Genomic DNA, 17744 nt, shown 5'->3' on the forward strand with positions numbered 1-17744 from the left:
CTCGGAGTGACACAATATTTAAGTCCCTTCATGGATCCCACCCACATTTTCTCATTTGAGGTCAGAGCATAGGGCTCTCTGTACCGTACATGTCAAAACCTCTTTGTGCCTACAGGGTTCAGACTGTTGGTAGCTACTGCCTGTGGGAGAAAATACATTACCAAGAAAAATGCAATCTAGAATACAGTACATTTTGTCTAATACTGTCAATGTGAGGGAAGAGTTAGACACAGAGCTAAGTGGCTGCTGCTTTATATCAAGCAGCTATGAAATTCCAGAAAAGGTCACCCTGTACTCAGAACCCAGCTCTTCTCTATTTCTATTTTCAGCCCTACCAATTCATCATTCAGGTACAGGTGGACACAGCATCCCTACGCTCTGGGGAAGCTGAAGAAAGCACTGTTAATTGCCCAAATGAAGGGCTTTATTAAGGGAAGAGCCTTGGTTAACATCCCTTTTTAAAATGAGGATAGAGGAATTAAATGCCATTTTGACAATAATAAATTTGATACATACATACCAGGCTTCTTTGAGAAGCCTAACAAACCAAACAATCTTCAACCAAAATGGTATATACCCCCCATTAGCTTGAAGTCTCCATTAGTTCCCACAAGCAGGTGCTTTCATTCAAATCCTTTCCTTATTGTCAAGCCTGCTGAGAAGCTGAGCTTTTAAATGGAGAGCTAAGTCACATGACTCCCTCACTCCCATGGACTCTTACATTTCCTTTAAACCACATAAAACATAATGATAAACTACACAGTGATTCCTAGTGGGGGGGAGTATTTAAATTGTTCCACCAGTCCTTATGGCAGTATTTAAACGTCTACCAAACCATGTTTAGAACATTTTATAGCATCTCCCCTCCCATACTGAATGGTTTGGCCCTCTCTTGAAAGGCCTTTGTTTCACCAAAGCTGTTTATAGGGGCTCTGTTAGTCTAAACAGAAGACTACTGGCCCAATGTTCTACTGTACCTCAGTCCTCTATGCTATAAATCTAAAGTCCTGGTTCATTGGGTGGCTTTATAATCCCAGTTTCCAGGAGAAGATACAAGGGGTTTAGCTTCCTCCCAGTGGGTTTCCAGATTCACAGGAGCTGAGGAAAACTAAACTTTGCAGCTATTTTTTGTAGATTAATGCCCCCAATAAACTGAGCCTTTCTCCTTTTCCACTGAAATCCAAAGATAAAAGCTTTTTCTCTATTTGTACCATCCAAGAATACATCTTTATTTAAAGAAGGAGGTTATCTCCCTTGGAAAGGAAAGGAGTATACTGGAAAGCAAACAAACAACACAATTTTGCTGAGCAGCAAAAAGGGGGAAGAAGACTTCACATCTTCCAACAGGTAAGTCTCTACCATTCATTTTTATCCTGAGCTTTGTTGGTGGAGACTACTTTAGCTGGCTTCACCCATTCTAATACAATAGAAACCATGGGTGGGGTTGTAACCCTATTTAAATGTCAGCTGAATATTAGGACCTCTAACAGTGCAGGCTTCTATTAGTACTGTGTTGCTTTGTTAGTCTTGGACTCTGATCCTGAATCCTACTATTCAACTTGAACTCATTGCCTTCTTGGCCTGTAGCTAAAGTGCTGGAAATGCTAAAAGTGAGCCATAATAGCTAGCAGGAAGCTTTGTGAGACATACAGCATGTTGTCTTTCCTGCTGAGGAATAACAACATACATTAGTAACATTGGTAATCTGAAGTAAATTTAACTATTATTGATAAAGCTAGGTAAACATCTTCAGAGCAACAGCAATGTATTGTAACAGCTGGGTGCTTTGAGTCAGCGTTTCCCTGCAGACTACAGGGCAGCTGCATTTCCTTAGAACTGGACTAGAGTGTGTTTTTTCTCTTGATGTTTTCTGTTTTTACATTCTGACTCAGATTGCAGAGCCAGCCTTTCATTTTGCAAGTGCTGGGGGAAGCTAGGCTATCTTGATTCCAACAAGGAAGAGGAAATGCTGACACAATTTAATGCCAAAAGATTTTAACCCTTGAGCTGATTTGAGTGAAGCATATTCTGGAATCTAATAGTCTTAAAAAGTGGAATTTAAATTTAGAGTAATCCAAGTGTTAAATTGATAACCTAGGACCATGATCCTGCAGACCGTTCTGTGTTCCGGGAATCCTACTGAAGTCAATGCAATTATTTAGGTGAGTCAAGACTACTCACTGAATAGAAGGCTGCAGGATCAGGTGCATGCTTAGGGTATGTCTACACAACAGAAGCTGTGCACAGGCCAGCCTACCTGAGCTAGCTTGACTCCAGCTAGTGCACCTAATGACAGTAGTAAAGACAGTGCAATGTGGGCTTCAGTACAAGTAGTTTAAATCTGGCACAGACCTTGGGTATGTACTCTGTTCACTAGAATCATAGAATATCAGAGTTGGAAGGGATCTCAGTAGATCTAGTCCAGGCATCCCAACCTTTCAGAAGTGGTGTGCCGAGTTTTCATTTATTCACTCTAATTTAAAGTTTTGCGTGCCAGTAATACATTTTAATGTTTTTAGAAGGTCTCTTTCTATGTCTATAATATATAACTAAACTATTGTTGTATGTAAAGTAAATAAGGTTTTTAAAATGTTTAAGAAGCTTCATTTAAAATTAAATTAAAATGCAGAGCCCCCCGGACTGGTGGACAGGACCCGGCAGTGTGAGTGCCACTGAAAATCAGCTTGTGTGCCGCCTTCGGCACATATGCCATAGGTTGCCTCCCCCTGATCTAGTCCAACCCTCTGTTCAAAGCAGGACTAACACCAACTAAATCGTCCCAGCCAGGGCTTTGTCCAGCCTGTGCTGAAGCCCACACTTCTATTATTATCCGTGTTAGCTGGATTCAGACTTGTTCAGAGAGGTTAGTCCATGCACAGTTTCTGTTATATAGACATGTCTTCAGCAGTTGTGCAATACGTCACATCTTCAAAGTGTTATATGCATATTAGCTAATGAATGTTTACAGTCCAGATTACATTATTTTGGGGGATTATGCATCCGCAACTGGGAGACAATGAGGGACTAATCAGACCAAAACTATGCAAAAATACAAAACTGTCTTAAGCACATTTCAAAACCTACTGTGTCCAGCATATACATAAAGAACTAGCATGACTGCCATGTTAAAGTGACATATGCTCATTTAACTACACAGTGGATTGGGGGAGGACAAAGTTCAGCAATCTCAGGAGACTGCAGATACCGTGAGATTGGTATTTAGAACTGCACAAATTTCCCTGCATGTTAGAACATACACAAGGCAGGCAGGAGAAGGCCACTCAGCCACAATTCTAAAGCTCCATTATTGGCACTTGTGTTAAAGGTTCTCAGCTGTTATATGTCACATGGTGTCCTTAACTCAAAATGTCCTTCTTTCTCATGGTTTAAATTAGGCTGTTAAGGCCCAAACCTGCCCTCCTATATATATATCACCAACTTTAGTGGGACTGCCTGGGTGTAATCGCGGGTAGAACTTGGTCTTTAAATATTAATACGTTGTATTATATTTAAGAGGCACTGTTGAAGAAAACCCTAAAGCCTTCAGCCAAACGTGCAGCTGCAGTGAAGCAAGCAAACAGGATGCTGAATAGCAATGCCAGAGAGAGACAATGGAAATTAAAGGAAATATCTTGTTTCCATATGAGAAGTCTTTCAACTTTCTGGCAGCTTCTTTCAGTCATCCTGAAAAGATCCAGGACAGCTAGACAAAAACAGGGGCATCTCATTTGCATCTAATTATTTTCATAGTTATGAGAGAGATCAAAGCACCAACAGAACCTGTGCTCCAATGTGAAGGAATCTGAATAGTTTCTGCAAGCCATGCAGCACCAAATTCCTAGAACTTTCAAGCTGAAGCATAAGAGATGTATGCATTTCCTAATGTGGGATCCGCCATGTACCCGGTTTGTGCTTTTTCCTGTTTATTACAGTTCATTAGTCTCTGGGGTTATTTAATGAGGGCAGGTGTCCACAGTGTAGAGGTATTGAATTGTCTCTGTATAGTGGTGTTTTAAAAAGGCTACAGAAGGTCAAGGGCTGGGGCCAGTTTTAGATGTGTTCATTCCCTTTCCCCACTTCCCTCCAGCTGCACATCTTGAGCCAAAAGGCACTGTTTAAATTCCACTGAGAATACCACAATGTAGGGTGTCCACCCAAAGGAGTCTAAGAACAATTACAGGCCTGTACAGCAGGATGAACAATAACGGTACAATCTTTTGAGATATAAACCACAAGAGAGGCTGAAGAAATGGTGATTCTGATGCTGGACTGGGATTAAGGAGATTTGGGTTCAATTCCTGGCTCTGTCATAGATTTTCTATGTGAAATCTGGCAAGAAATTTAATCTCTGCCGTAGTTCCCCTATCTGTGAAATAGGATCAATAATAGTTGCCTACTTCACAATGGTGTTGTGAGGATAAATTAACATTTATGAGGTGCTCAGATACTACAGTGATTGGAGCCATAAAAGAAACCTAAAACCTAAAAGAAACTTTGCCGTTACTCACAGAACAGTGACAAATTTGAATTTGGAATAGATTTGCACAGTTACAAAAGAAAATGATACATTTAATCAAAATAAAGGAACCAATTATCTCCTTGGTCCTTTCCTAGAATCCCCAATAATGTGGCTTGAAATGAAGGGAGAAACTGCCCCCAAATTTTCAAAGAAAACAAAAATGTGCCAACAAGGCTTAAATATTTGCAAAATTGAAGGGAAAATGGTTAGTTTAAAATATATTATTTCCTGCTAAAAAGCACAACAGTGCTGCAAGTTAATTTAAAATATAATGACTTTAGCACAATGTGTGTTATGCAATCTCATATGATATTATTATGCAATATCATACAGTTAATGAAGTTATTGATGGAAAAGACTATCCGGTGAATGGTACTCTTGACTGTGAAAGGATTTAAGTCGCTTCCAGTTCCACTGATTTCACTGGGAATGGAAGATATTCAGCATATTGCAAGGTCAGAATATAGATGCCTATTGGTATCATATTATAACAATGTTTATAATGCACGTTATCACAGCATGCAACAATCAAAATAACTCTCATTTATATGTTGCTGCTGTAGCTAGCTTACAAAATTCTGAAGGAAATATTAGCTTCTTAATAAATTATCTTAGTTATGATACTTATTAATATCTGTGTAACCCTTTTGCCCCTCTGAGTTGGCAGCAACAAGGGCCAGGTTCAGTATCCAGGGGTTCCGTTTCAGTAACACAATGCATAACCGGCTCAAGCCCCCACCCAGTGACCTGCGACACTTACATACCACACCCCCCTGGGCGCCTCTAGGAGGCAATACTTCCCCTCTCGCAAGCACGGAGTCTGAGTGTAGCGAAATCTTTTTAATAAAGGAAGGAATCAATGCGGCATCCCATTGGAGAAACACCACAAACAGAGTTATAACACAAACCATAACCCCCCCCCCAAGTACATTTGGCAATGTCCTTTTCCCCTTAGGGTCTTAAGTCCAATCACTCCAAAGTCCAACAACCCAAAAGTCTCTGGTCAATGCCACCCCAGAATTCAAGAGTCTATCTGTAGAGGTCCCTCCCCCCAGCCTGGGTGAAAGGGGCACCTTACGTGGTCCAGGGCCAACTGCCCTGCCTCTCCGTGGGTTCTGCTTCCGCCTTCTCCACGAACTGCTCCGCCTTACCAGCCGCTCCACTCTGCTCCTCTGGCCGTCCTCACAAACTGCTCCGCTCCACCAGCTGCCTCGTGAGCTGCTCCAGTTGTCCCAGCAAACTGCTCGGCTCCGCTCGCTCTGTGGGCTGCTCCACACGCCCCACAGCTACTCCGCTCTGCCAGCCGCTCCACTCCACCAGCTGTCCTGTGGCCCGCTCCAGCCATCCCCACAAACTGCTCCACTCCGCCAGCTGCTCTGTTCCACAGTATAGCTTCAGGCTCCCCCACTAGTTAGCACAGCACTCAGTGCTCCCAGCTCAGTAATTTCAGCTCTTTTGTGATTTCAGCTCTTAGTGATCTCAGCACATAGTAGGGGAGCCCAGTGCTAGTGCACCATTAGCCCAAAGTGAGTTCAGCTCAGCAACCTGTATCTAGAGTCTTAAGGGAATAAAAAATCAACTCTGACATTCCACAGTGGAGAGAGGAGGGGATGCAACTGGTGCTTCTGGCTCCACAAGGAGCCTGCACCACCAGGCACAAATACCTGTCCCCAACCTCTCTCAATTCACTGGGTTTTGGAACCCATGTCCCTTGTCTAGCAAGTACCAGCCAACTGAGGTTGAGTCATTTCTGTCACAAAGCAGTTCCACAGCTCGGCAGCCTGGGATGGGGTAGGCATGCCTATGCAAATACACTCTCTGAAATTCTTTCCACCAGATGTCATGGTAGAGCTCATCCTGACTCTGCTTACATCTGTTAGGAATTAGCAATATTATAAGCTCTCACTATTAATTGTATGATTAACTGTGTTGTTAAACAATAATAGAATACTATTTCTATACATATTTTTGGATGTTTTTCACATTTTCAAATATGTTGATTTCAATTCCAACACGATACAAAGGGTACAGTGCTCACTTTATATTTTTTTATTATAAATATTTGCACTATAAAAATAAAAGAAATAGTAGTTTTCAATTCACTTAATACAGGTAGTGTAGTGCAATCTCTTTATCATGAAAGTTGAATGCACAAATATAGAATTATGTACAAAAAATAACTGCATTGTTATATTTTTGAATGTAAAACTTCAGCACCTACAAGTTCACTCAGTCCTACTTCTTGTTCAGCCAATCGCTAAGAGGAACAAATTTGTTTACATTTATGGGAGATAATGCTGCTCACTTCTTATTTACAATGTCACTTGATAGTGAGAACAGATGTTCACATGGCACTTTTGTAGCCAGTACTGCAAGGTATTTATGTGCCAGCCAGATATGCTAAACATTAATATGCCTCTTCATGCTTTGACCACCGTTCCAAAGGACATGCTTCCATACTGAGGATGCTTGTTAAAAAAATAATGCATTAATTAAATTTTTGATGGAACTCCTTGGGGGAGAATTGTATGTCTCCTGCTCTGCGTTTCACCTGCATTATGCCATATATTTCATGGTATAGCAGTCTCAGGTGATGACCCAGCACACACTGTTCGTTTTAAGAACCCTTTCACTGCAGATGTGACAAAAAGCAAAGAAGGTACCAATGTGAGATTTCTAAAGATAGCTACAGCACTCAACCCACAGTTTAAGAATCTGAAGTGCCTTCCAAAATCTGAGAGAGATGAGGTATGGAGCATGCTTTCAGAAGTCTTAAAGGAGCAATGCTCCCATGCGGAAACTACAGAACCTGAACCACCAAAAAAGAAAATAAACCTTCTGCTGATGACATGATGAAAGTGAACATACATTGGTCAGCACTACTTTGGATTGTAATCGAGCAGAACACATCATCATCATGTCCTCTAGAATTGTGGTTGAAGCATGAAGGGACATATGAATCTTTAGCTCATCTTTAGCTTTGAGAATGGTAAACCTTACCAAAGGGAGAACTGGCATTCACATGGCACAGTTGTAGCCAGCATTGCAAGATATTTATGTGCCAGATGAGCTAAATATGAATCTTTAGCTCATCTGGCACATAAATATCTTGCAATGCTGGCTACAACTGTGCCATGTGAATGCCAGTTCTCCCTTTGGTAAGGTTTACCATTCTCAAAGCTAAAGATGAGCTAAAGATTCATATGTCCCTTCATGCTTCAACCACAATTCTAGAGGACATGATGATGATGTGTTCTGCTCGATTACAATCCAAAGTAGTGCTGACCAATGTATGTTCACTTTCATCATGTCATCAGCAGAAGGTTTATTTTCTTTTTTGGTGGTTCAGGTTCTGTAGTTTCCGCATGGGAGCATTGCTCCTTTAAGACTTCTGAAAGCATGCTCCATACCTCATCTCTCTCAGATTTTGGAAGGCACTTCAGATTCTTAAACTGTGGGTTGAGTGCTGTAGCTATCTTTAGAAATCTCACATTGGTACCTTCTTTGCTTTTTGTCACATCTGCAGTGAAAGGGTTCTTAAAACGAACAGTGTGTGCTGGGTCATCACCTGAGACTGCTATACCATGAAATATATGGCATAATGCAGGTGAAACGCAGAGCAGGAGACATACAATTCTCCCCCAAGGAGTTCCATCAAAAATTTAATTAATGCATTATTTTTTTAACAAGCATCCTCAGTATGGAAGCATGTCCTTTGGAACGGTGGTCAAAGCATGAAGAGGCATATTAATGTTTAGCATATCTGGCTGGCACATAAATACCTTGCAGTACTGGCTACAAAAGTGCCATGTGAACATCTGTTCTCACTATCAAGTGACATTGTAAATAAGAAGTGAGCAGCATTATCTCCCATAAATGTAAACAAATTTGTTCCTCTTAGCGATTGGCTGAACAAGAAGTAGGACTGAGTGAACTTGTAGGTGCTGAAGTTACATGGTTTTGTTTTTGAGTGCAGTTATGCAAAAAAAATCTACTTTTGTAAGTTGCATTTTCACTATAAAGAGGTTGCATTACAGTACTTGTAAGAGGTGAATCGAAAATACTGTTTCTTTTGTTTATCATTTTGCAGTGCAAATATTTGTACTAAAAATAATATAAATTGAGAACTGTACACTTTGAATTCTGTATTGTAACTGAAATCAATATATTTGAAAATGTAGAAAAACATCCAAAGTATTTAATAAATTTAAATTGGTATTCTGTTGTTTAACAGTGAGATTAAAACTGTGATGAATCGCAATTAATTTTTTTGAGTTAATTGCGTGAGTTAACTGTAATTAATTAACAGGCCTACTAATACTTTGCCCAAAACCAAACAAATTAAACAAAGTCATGTATTCTCTGCCTTAAGGACTACTTATTACTATATGTTTATATAGTGCCTAGCACAATGGGTTGGAGCTTCCAGGTACAGGTAATAATAAATTTCAGCTCTCAAGAGCAAATGTATCTGACTGAGGCTTTCAGTATATTTCTGACATATTTTCCTGCATGGCAGATTGTTAGTAGCTCAATGCACTGAGCTTGCAGTTGTGAGCATTTTCTCAAAGGAGATTCTTGGATGGACAGTATCAGTTAATGGTCAACTTTCTGTTAGTTCATATATACAAGCTGGGCTGTTCAACCAACAGGAAAGTAAAAAGGCCAAACAGGAAGGAGTGGATCGGGAGTCAGTTCTGACCAGAGCTGTGGAAGGCAGAATGTTAGACTAGAACAAATCAGATTCGGAAAAGGTAGGAGAAATATTATGCTTCATACCTGAGTATCTAGCTGTATTTAGGCTGTTTGTGTTGCAATATTTGATTGTTGGTCTCTACTATGTCTGAAAAAAAAATATGAGCAACTGAGGGGAATGATTTTAGTAGCAGAGTAATTTAGTGCATGGTTACAGGGATAGATTTAAAAATAAGTGTAATGGTAATGGGTTGTAATAATGAATTTCAGCAGTGACATTTTTATGTGATTTGTTTTTGTTGCTTTTGTCAAGAACCAAGGTGTTTCTGTTCTTTGCTTTTTGTTTTCTCTTCTCTTCTACAGTATATTCAGAATAGGCCAAACTTTCTCAAACCTGAGCACCCAAAAGAAGGGACTTCAATCCATATTAGACACTTAAAAATGACCTGGTTTTCAGAAGACCTGCAGTGCACAAATGGTCACTTTAAGTTAGATGCCTAAATGAGGCAATTAGGTGCTTTTAATCTGTCAATCAATAAAAGCCCTAATGAGTTTCCTGAAGGATAGCAAGTTTAAAACACATATTTTAATGAAATTAAATTAAGGATTTCCATGCTACCTCCCCTTAACTCGAGCACCGAGTTTCACAAGATGCTGTTTCTGTGTAGTAGGGTAATACACTGAAATTATGTGTTACATGTTTACTATATCTAAGTACTGAGAGCATAATACATTGGATGGAATATTATTATTTTGATTTACAATTGTAGCACCTGGAGGACTCAAGCAGATCAGGACCCTATTGTGCTTGAGTCTCTACAAGCACCTAATTAGTAACAGAGTCTGCCCTGAGAGTCTCTGCTATAAGGAGTTTGCAGTCTAAAAGACAAGATGAAACGGTAGCGAAACAAACGAATTCAGAGAGAAGTGGGTGAGAAGGAAGGGTGAATACTTATATGGATAACAAAACTAACAGTTAATGCCAACAAAAAGTATTCGAGGGGAGAGACAGTGTATGTTTCAAGTTTTCAGCCAATCTCTCATTATTAGGATGAAGGGCAGATTATACCTTATCTATTGTGGAGTTTCTTGCACCTTCTCCTGAAGCACCTTTTGCTGGCCACTGTTGGAAACAGGATACAGGACTAGATGGACTGCGGGTCTGATCCAGGAGAGCAGTTCCTATGTAGGACTGTGTTACTATACTGTTCACTTAGCAGGACAGATAGCAGGAACTGAATGGCTCCGGGGCTTTAGAATGGGATAATGGGAAGGAAGCATAGCCTTGCTGTCTGTGGATCAGAATCTATAGTGTGGATTAGCTGTGCTGTCCTATTCCTGGCACCAGTTAGACCAGTCTAAAGACTTATAATTTACAAAGGCTGCCCATGGGCCCCAAGAAGCTCCTTTGAGATAGCTGGGTCATAGAGAAACTCTAGCTACAATCCCTTTCCCTCAGACCATGCCCCCTGTGTGGGGATGTGGCTGCAAAGCGGTGTGCACAGGAGCAACAAAGGTGATTCTGCACCATCCAAGTATTCCCCTAGGTGTGAAGAATCCGTCAGGGGCAAGTTACGCCAGCCTTAGGGCTGCTTTGAACCACTGAGTGGCACAGGGCTGCTGAAGTGGGGCTGAGAAACTGGTTCTTGGTGTCAGGTGGCTTGGGTTATGTTCTTGGTTCTGGTACCGATTTCCTGTGTGAGTCTAGGAAACTCATTTCTCTCTGTGTTGGTCTCCTCCTGTGTAAAACTGGGATAATAAATTATAATTATCACCTCACAGGGATGTTGAAGCTAAATAAATGAATGTTTAAGTGTGTTGGACTCCTCAGGTGGAGCTTTCTAGGCCACCAGCTCAAGCCTGGCCTAGATTAGAAATCGCTTCCTGGTGTCCTATGCAAAATAAATGGGAGTCATTCTAGTTGCACATTGGAAGACACACCACTAGGCAGTAGGCAATAATGTTAGTCTCAGCCAAGGGGCCAGTAATGGCCACCTTTTTAACCCTAAAAACATAAGGCTTCTCACCTTTCTCCCCTCTGAGGTGTACCTTGCCAGTCACGTTTGATGCACAGGGCAATAGACAGCATCTTGCATTGCCATTCTCTATGCTGTACCTGTGTTGTGGGTACAGTCAGAAGGTTTTAGTTTGCTTGTTCCTCCATCCACCTCTTTACCTAAGGAGTAAATTCACTAAATCAAAATGGTGGTGATGGAAAACAGTTAGTCTATGCTGTAACTCTTTACTATTTTCTTAAGCTTTTTTTTAAAAAAAGTTGCAGACCGAGTTAGCCTGCTATTTTCCATTCCCCATCTGTTTTGTTCCACTCTGTGGTGTTTTAAAGTTGCTTCATAACAGATACTTTTAAAAGGAAGCGTTAAGGGGGAAAAAAATTGCGGGAAAACAGAATTGTTCCATTTATCTTCCTTCCAGCAGGAAAAATAATGCCTTCCTTCCCCTGCCTGTCTACACTGAACAGCTCTCAAATCAACATGGCCGAGAGCCATGTTAACAAGCTGTACTTAATGTGCAGAAGAATATCTATGGAGTTCTGAGCCACACACGCCAAAATAGGCTGTTGATAGTGGCTCTCTGGCAGGTCAATCTGTTCAGATGAAGGACTGATGGATCTTGCTGAGAAAGCTGATAACAAAACCCAACCTCTAGCTCTACACTAGGATGTGTTAAGTGTCCAGCTGCTCTCTCTGCTCTGTTAGTATTGATGCTCATGATAGGCTTTGCAGCTAGGAAATGAGCATTGTTATTCTTATTTATTTGTGTTATTGTTGTGCATAGGAGCCCCGGTCAGATCAGCATTCTGGTATGCTAGGCACTGTACAAACAGAATAACAAGTTCCTGGCCCAAAGAGCATCCCCAGGCCAGGGTGCCACAGCTTTTAAGGAAGGATATCTCCTGTTTTCCCCACAGGAGCTCACTGAATAAGGAATAGGCTCCTATTCTGAGAGAGACAGAAAGCCCATGCAGCTTCCATGGGCCAGCGTTCTGTAACACCTATTGGCTTCTAGATCAAGGTTCAAAGAATATGGAACGCTGCTATAGTAACTGTTGGTTTATTCCAAAAAAATCTGTCTAATAACTTAATTTTAAAAAATGCACTGAAAATAGCTGATTATAAAGAAACAAATTCATTCAGCATGGGAATTGCCATACAACACCAGACCCATGGCCCTTCCAGTGCAACATCCCATGTTTGACAGAGGCCAGAACCGGCTGTTTCAGATGAAGGTGTAAATAGTATCCCACAGTAAGCCTTTGTATCCCACATGCAAGTCTCATCCTAAACCCTAGTAGTGACAGAGTGATTAAACCCTGAATTATGAGGTTTAATGTCCCTTCCAAAGTTGTTTTAGCATTAATTACCATCGCTCTGGATATTCTTGTTCCCCTTATCAAGGTCCATTCTGTCTTTGAGTTGGGCTGACTTCAGTATAAAAAAAACAACAACTCATAAGCAAAAGATAATTGGCATTCGCACAATAGACAAGGTGATGTACCGAAGTATGGATTGTGTGATATGGGTTTTGCTCTTTGTTGAGTTATTTAACTGGGCACCTGAACTTTCAGTGAGAAGGAGAGAAACGGGGAGATTAAAGTAATGTTTACACAGTCCTGTGGGAACCCCTCAGGTGCTTGGGGCCAGCTTGTCGAAGGTATTCAAGTGCGTACAGATGCACTAAGCAGGTTAGGTGGCTGATACCTATTGGAATAATTGAAAGTCTGGTCCCCGGTGCTTATCTATAACCCCATGGATTAAAACAAAAAGATAAAAATATAAATTAACAGAGAGCTACTGTATCTCACCCGTAAACATTAAAGGTAGGAAGGGATACTGCAGAGAGGAGAATCCGGTTGTCAGGTGCTTGAATGAGATGTTTGCTCTTGCTCTGTTGCCCTCAGAAGAGCAAAGGGAGAAAACTGTCATTGGTACAGACACATCTCCTCCTGTTCTTTCCGCCTTTGATTTGTCCCTTGGCTTGGCCTCTGAGACATTGTGTCTCATTCTCCTTAAAGTGCTGATATCTATCTTAACATTCCGAGAATTCAGACCCTGTTCTGATGCCTTTCAGCATTCTTCTCCATGCATTCCTTCAGGCTAGTGCACGAGTCCATTATCTGTGTGTGTGTGTGCGCGCGCGCACAGTTACACACACACACACACGAAGGAGATAGCAAAAGTTAATTAGTATCTTTTCCTTCACTTATTACCTGAATTCCTGGAATTCTAGTCCTTTGTACAGATGAAGCTGCTCCCTTCATGTTAGATGCATTTGCTAAATTTTAGTGAGAATTTGTTTCAATTCACAGATATAAAGTGGTGTATGTGTGTGTACAGATATTCTGAGCATTGCTGAATGTGTATGATATATTTTGCTATACATTCAGCTCTGCTTTTAGACCAAGATTATCCTTAACATCTGCAAATGTAAAGGACTTCCGAGGTGCCATGAGTAATAGAATCTGAAATACTACTTCTGGAGTTTAATTCTGGAGTAATGGCTCAACAATCACTAATCCGAATTGATGTGCATGGGTTCTATCATTCAGGTTTTTATTTATACATCCTACTTCCAAAAGTTGGTTCTTAGCATGTAAACCTTTTATTGCCTGTGTGATTCTTCACTCATGTGGGCAGTTGCATTGATTTAAGGGTCAAAAAGGTAAAATATTATTCATTTGTTTGTTTATATTTTGGTAGTACCTAGGTGTCATAGACCAGAATCCCATTGTACTAGCTGCTGTGCAAATGGTTCCAGATGTGCAATTACTTAAGGTACTTCTTGTTCTGCACTTTTGTGCATTTTAAGTTCTGCGCTTAGGTTTTGATATAGCACCTGTCACTGTGGTCCGTAAGGGCTTATCTACCCTTACTGGGGGATCCACGAGTGGTGATCGATGCATCGACAGTCGATTTAGTGGGTCTAGTGAAGACCCGCTAAATTGACCACAGATTGCTCTCCCGTCCACTCCTGTACTCCACCAGATTGAGAAGAGTAGGGGGAGTCGATAGGAGAGTGTCTCCCAGCAACATCGTGTATTGTGTACCCTGCAGTAAGTAGATCTAAGCTACGGCAATTTGAGTTATGCTATTCACATAACTCAAATTATGTAGCTTAGATCAATTTTCCCCTGTAGCGTAGACAAGGCCGAAGATAGACAGATATAGAGATCGTTAGAAAGAAAGAAACAACTTAATCCAGTTTTATTGGTGACATATAGGTTCGAAGTGGAGATAGATTTAGAGCTGGGTTGGAAATGAAATTTCACAGGATGGGAAAACTAAGATTTTGAAAAAATTTCCCTTGGGACAAAAAGTCAATCTTATACATTTTCATGAACCCTCTTTTCTCACCCCACCCCCTGCAAAAAAAATCAGTTTGGGTCAATCAAAACATTTCATTTCAATAATTTTTAGACATTTAATTTTCATTTTGACCATTTAAAAAAATTCCTCCTGTATTTAGCATACATTTCTAAACAATTGTTTTGAACTAGAAAACTGGAGTTTTATATTTCTAATTTTGACATTTCTAATTTTGACAATTTCAAAACTTTTCCTTAGTTGAGAAATTCTTCAAAAATGATGCTTTCCCATGAAAAATTACATCAGGATGTTCTGTTGAACAATGTTTTTTCACAGGAAAATTCCGATTTGTCAAAACTGAAACTGTTTGTGGGATATATACACAAGGTTTCTATACATTTCTTGTTTTGAAACAAATTTGAGAAAAGTTTTGAAATTATCAAAACAGGATGTTTTGACCTTTTTTAATTCAATATTTTGGTTCAACACATTTCCTTTCAAAACGTAAACTTATTATAATTAAAAAAATCAACTAAAATTCAATTCAAAACAAAACATTTTGAAATTATGGAAACAAAAGGTTTGGATTGACCTGAACTGAATGCTTTGTCAGATTGTGAGTTTGTGGAAACTTTCAAGATTTTGACTTTTTGTCCCAATTCAGGATGGGAAATTTTTTCAAAATCTTGAAAATTCACCTGGAACAGGAACACCATTTCCTGCCCAGCTCTATACAGAAGGCACATACTTATTGGAATGCAAGCAACATGGAGGCCAATGCACTATGGGATATCCTTGCAGACAGAGAGCTCGGAGAACAGAGAAATGAGCAGACTTATTATGCAGGCATGGTTAAGGGGGCTTTTCCATAGAGCAACCAAGGTGGTGAAGGTGATTAGTTACCCGTCCAATTCAGGGCAAGAGTAAACTATCAGCTGCCATGGTTACTAACCAAGTTTTAACCATGTTTAGAGACACAAATGATACCAACGGGTTCAAAACCTGGTATCATTTTACTTAATAATCTTTTACTGTGAAAGGCTTGTCAAAGCAGGAAAGGATTCCACATGCCTAAGTGAAGTTTACACAAATGCAACAGGGCTTCCTGCAACCAAAGTCAAGCAATGGTCAAAAGCATTAGTTAAAGTATGGCTCACTTAAGCCTGGTTCTGTAGAGAGAGGATGAGGCCTGCCTCTGCTTTTGCTGCTGATAATTTCCTTTCAGCTCTATCCCTTTTCTTTGGGTATGTCTATACAGCAAAGAAAAACATGCAGCTGTCCCATGCCAGCCATCTTGGGCTTGCGTGACACAGGCTGTGGGGTTGCTTCATTGCTGTGCAGACTTCCGGGCTTGGGTTAGAGCCCGAGCTCTGGGATCTTCGAATCCTGAAAGGCCCTGAAGCCCAAGCTCCAGCCCAACGCCAGAAGTCTACGCAGCAATAAAACAGCAGTTGGTGTTAGGCATAAGCAGAATAAACAATTGGTTAGGGCCCCGAGCAGCTCAAAGGGACCCTCTGTTTGCTTTTTTATTATGTGTTGTGTGGAGGGCCCCCAAATATTCCTGTTTAGAGCCCTCAATGGGGTAGCACTGTGAAACAGCCCTGCAGTCTGAGCCCCAGGAGCCCAAGTCAGCTGGCACAGGTACCCTTAGAGATCATTCCTCCTCGGCGCTTGCTTCCAGACTCAGCCCGTAATTTCCTTGCACCGCATACCTCTCCTAGGGTGCTGCAGGGAACTAATAACTAATTACCCACCTCTGACTTAGCCCTTCTACCCTGAAGATGCCAGCACTGAGGGTGGATCATTAACTGAATCCACAAAAAATCAGCCCTCTTTCTTGCGTTCTTTAAGAAAGCAGCACCTGTACCACCAATCTTGTCCTCTTCAAAATGTTACTGACATTTTTCACTGCACTGACACTGTGATGTGGATGAATATGCTATTCCTGGGAGGCTGTATATTAAAGCTAGCAGAGAGTGAACAATCCGCAATGGGCATAAGTACATTTCACTCTGTCTTTCATTATTAGTTCAACCTAGCCCTTTCCCTGCTTATCCAGACATTTATGAATTCAGATTTGCCAAAGCCGTTTCCTGGGGTGAATTAAGCTCAAAGTGCCATGGAGGAAGGAAGCAATCAGAACTAAAGTGTAATAGCAATTAGCATTTTCAAAGTATTTACAAACCATTAATTATGAATCTTCACAACATGCCAATAAGATAGATACATTAATATTACTTTCCCCATTTTAAAGTTGGGGAAAACTGAGCCAGAGAAGTTAAGTGCCTGGGCTTTAATAAAGGTGTGACATACAAGTGCTGAAAAGAGGCTGCTTTTCAATTTCTGGTCCCTATTACATATTTCTCATCTGGATTACAGAACGGTATTTCCTACTGTGCAGCATCCCCCCGCCTGCCATGTGGAATTTGGGAAAGAAACTATAGAGAGGCACAAGCCAGAGTCTGAAGCCCACACAGTGTCAGCAGAATCAGCCTAAGTAGGGGTTGACGGAGACTTTTAATTGGACTTTTTCTGCCCTGTGCTGATTGGCTGTTCGCTTCAGCCATCTCTGGCCCCTCCCCACAGTATCTTTGCCTCAGCCTCACTCCACCCTGCCCTCATATCTTCCACCCCTCCCTCTTCTGAACTGCTTGTGTCTGCTTTCATCCCTCTGTCTTCCCATCTTTCAATCTAATCTCTTCTTAATTAATGCCCCCCACCCCCGAAAGCTCTTCCAAACCACCTTCCCCCAAAAACTCCAAACATGGAACTAACTTGATATTTGCCGCCATCACGTCAGTTGCTCTGCTTGAGTGTTATAAGTCTTTCCCCTACCCTGTGTCTCTTTTCGATTGATTAGATTGTTAGCTCTTTGGAGCAGGGGTCGTCTGTTACTCTCTGTGAAGAATGCCTAGCACAAAGAGGCCCTGATCTGGGTTGGTCCCTAGGCGCTGTGGTAATAAACATTATTATTATTATTTATTATTTATTACTATCATCGAATGGAAAGGGACTACTCTAATAGCTCCCATTACAAAAGCCGTACAGTGAATCAGTGGCAGAGCTGGGACTAGAATTCACATGTTCTTGGTCCCCAGCCTTTTGCTCAGTCCACTTGACAAGACGGCTTCTTTACTTTACTTTGCACCTCCAGAGTGTTGGGGGAGAGTGGGATCTTGTTGGGGAAAAAAAATCTGATGGTGGAA

Source organism: Chelonoidis abingdonii, chromosome 5 (genome assembly GCF_003597395.2).
Source record: "Chelonoidis abingdonii isolate Lonesome George chromosome 5, CheloAbing_2.0, whole genome shotgun sequence".
NCBI classification, from domain to species: domain Eukaryota; kingdom Metazoa; phylum Chordata; order Testudines; family Testudinidae; genus Chelonoidis; species Chelonoidis abingdonii.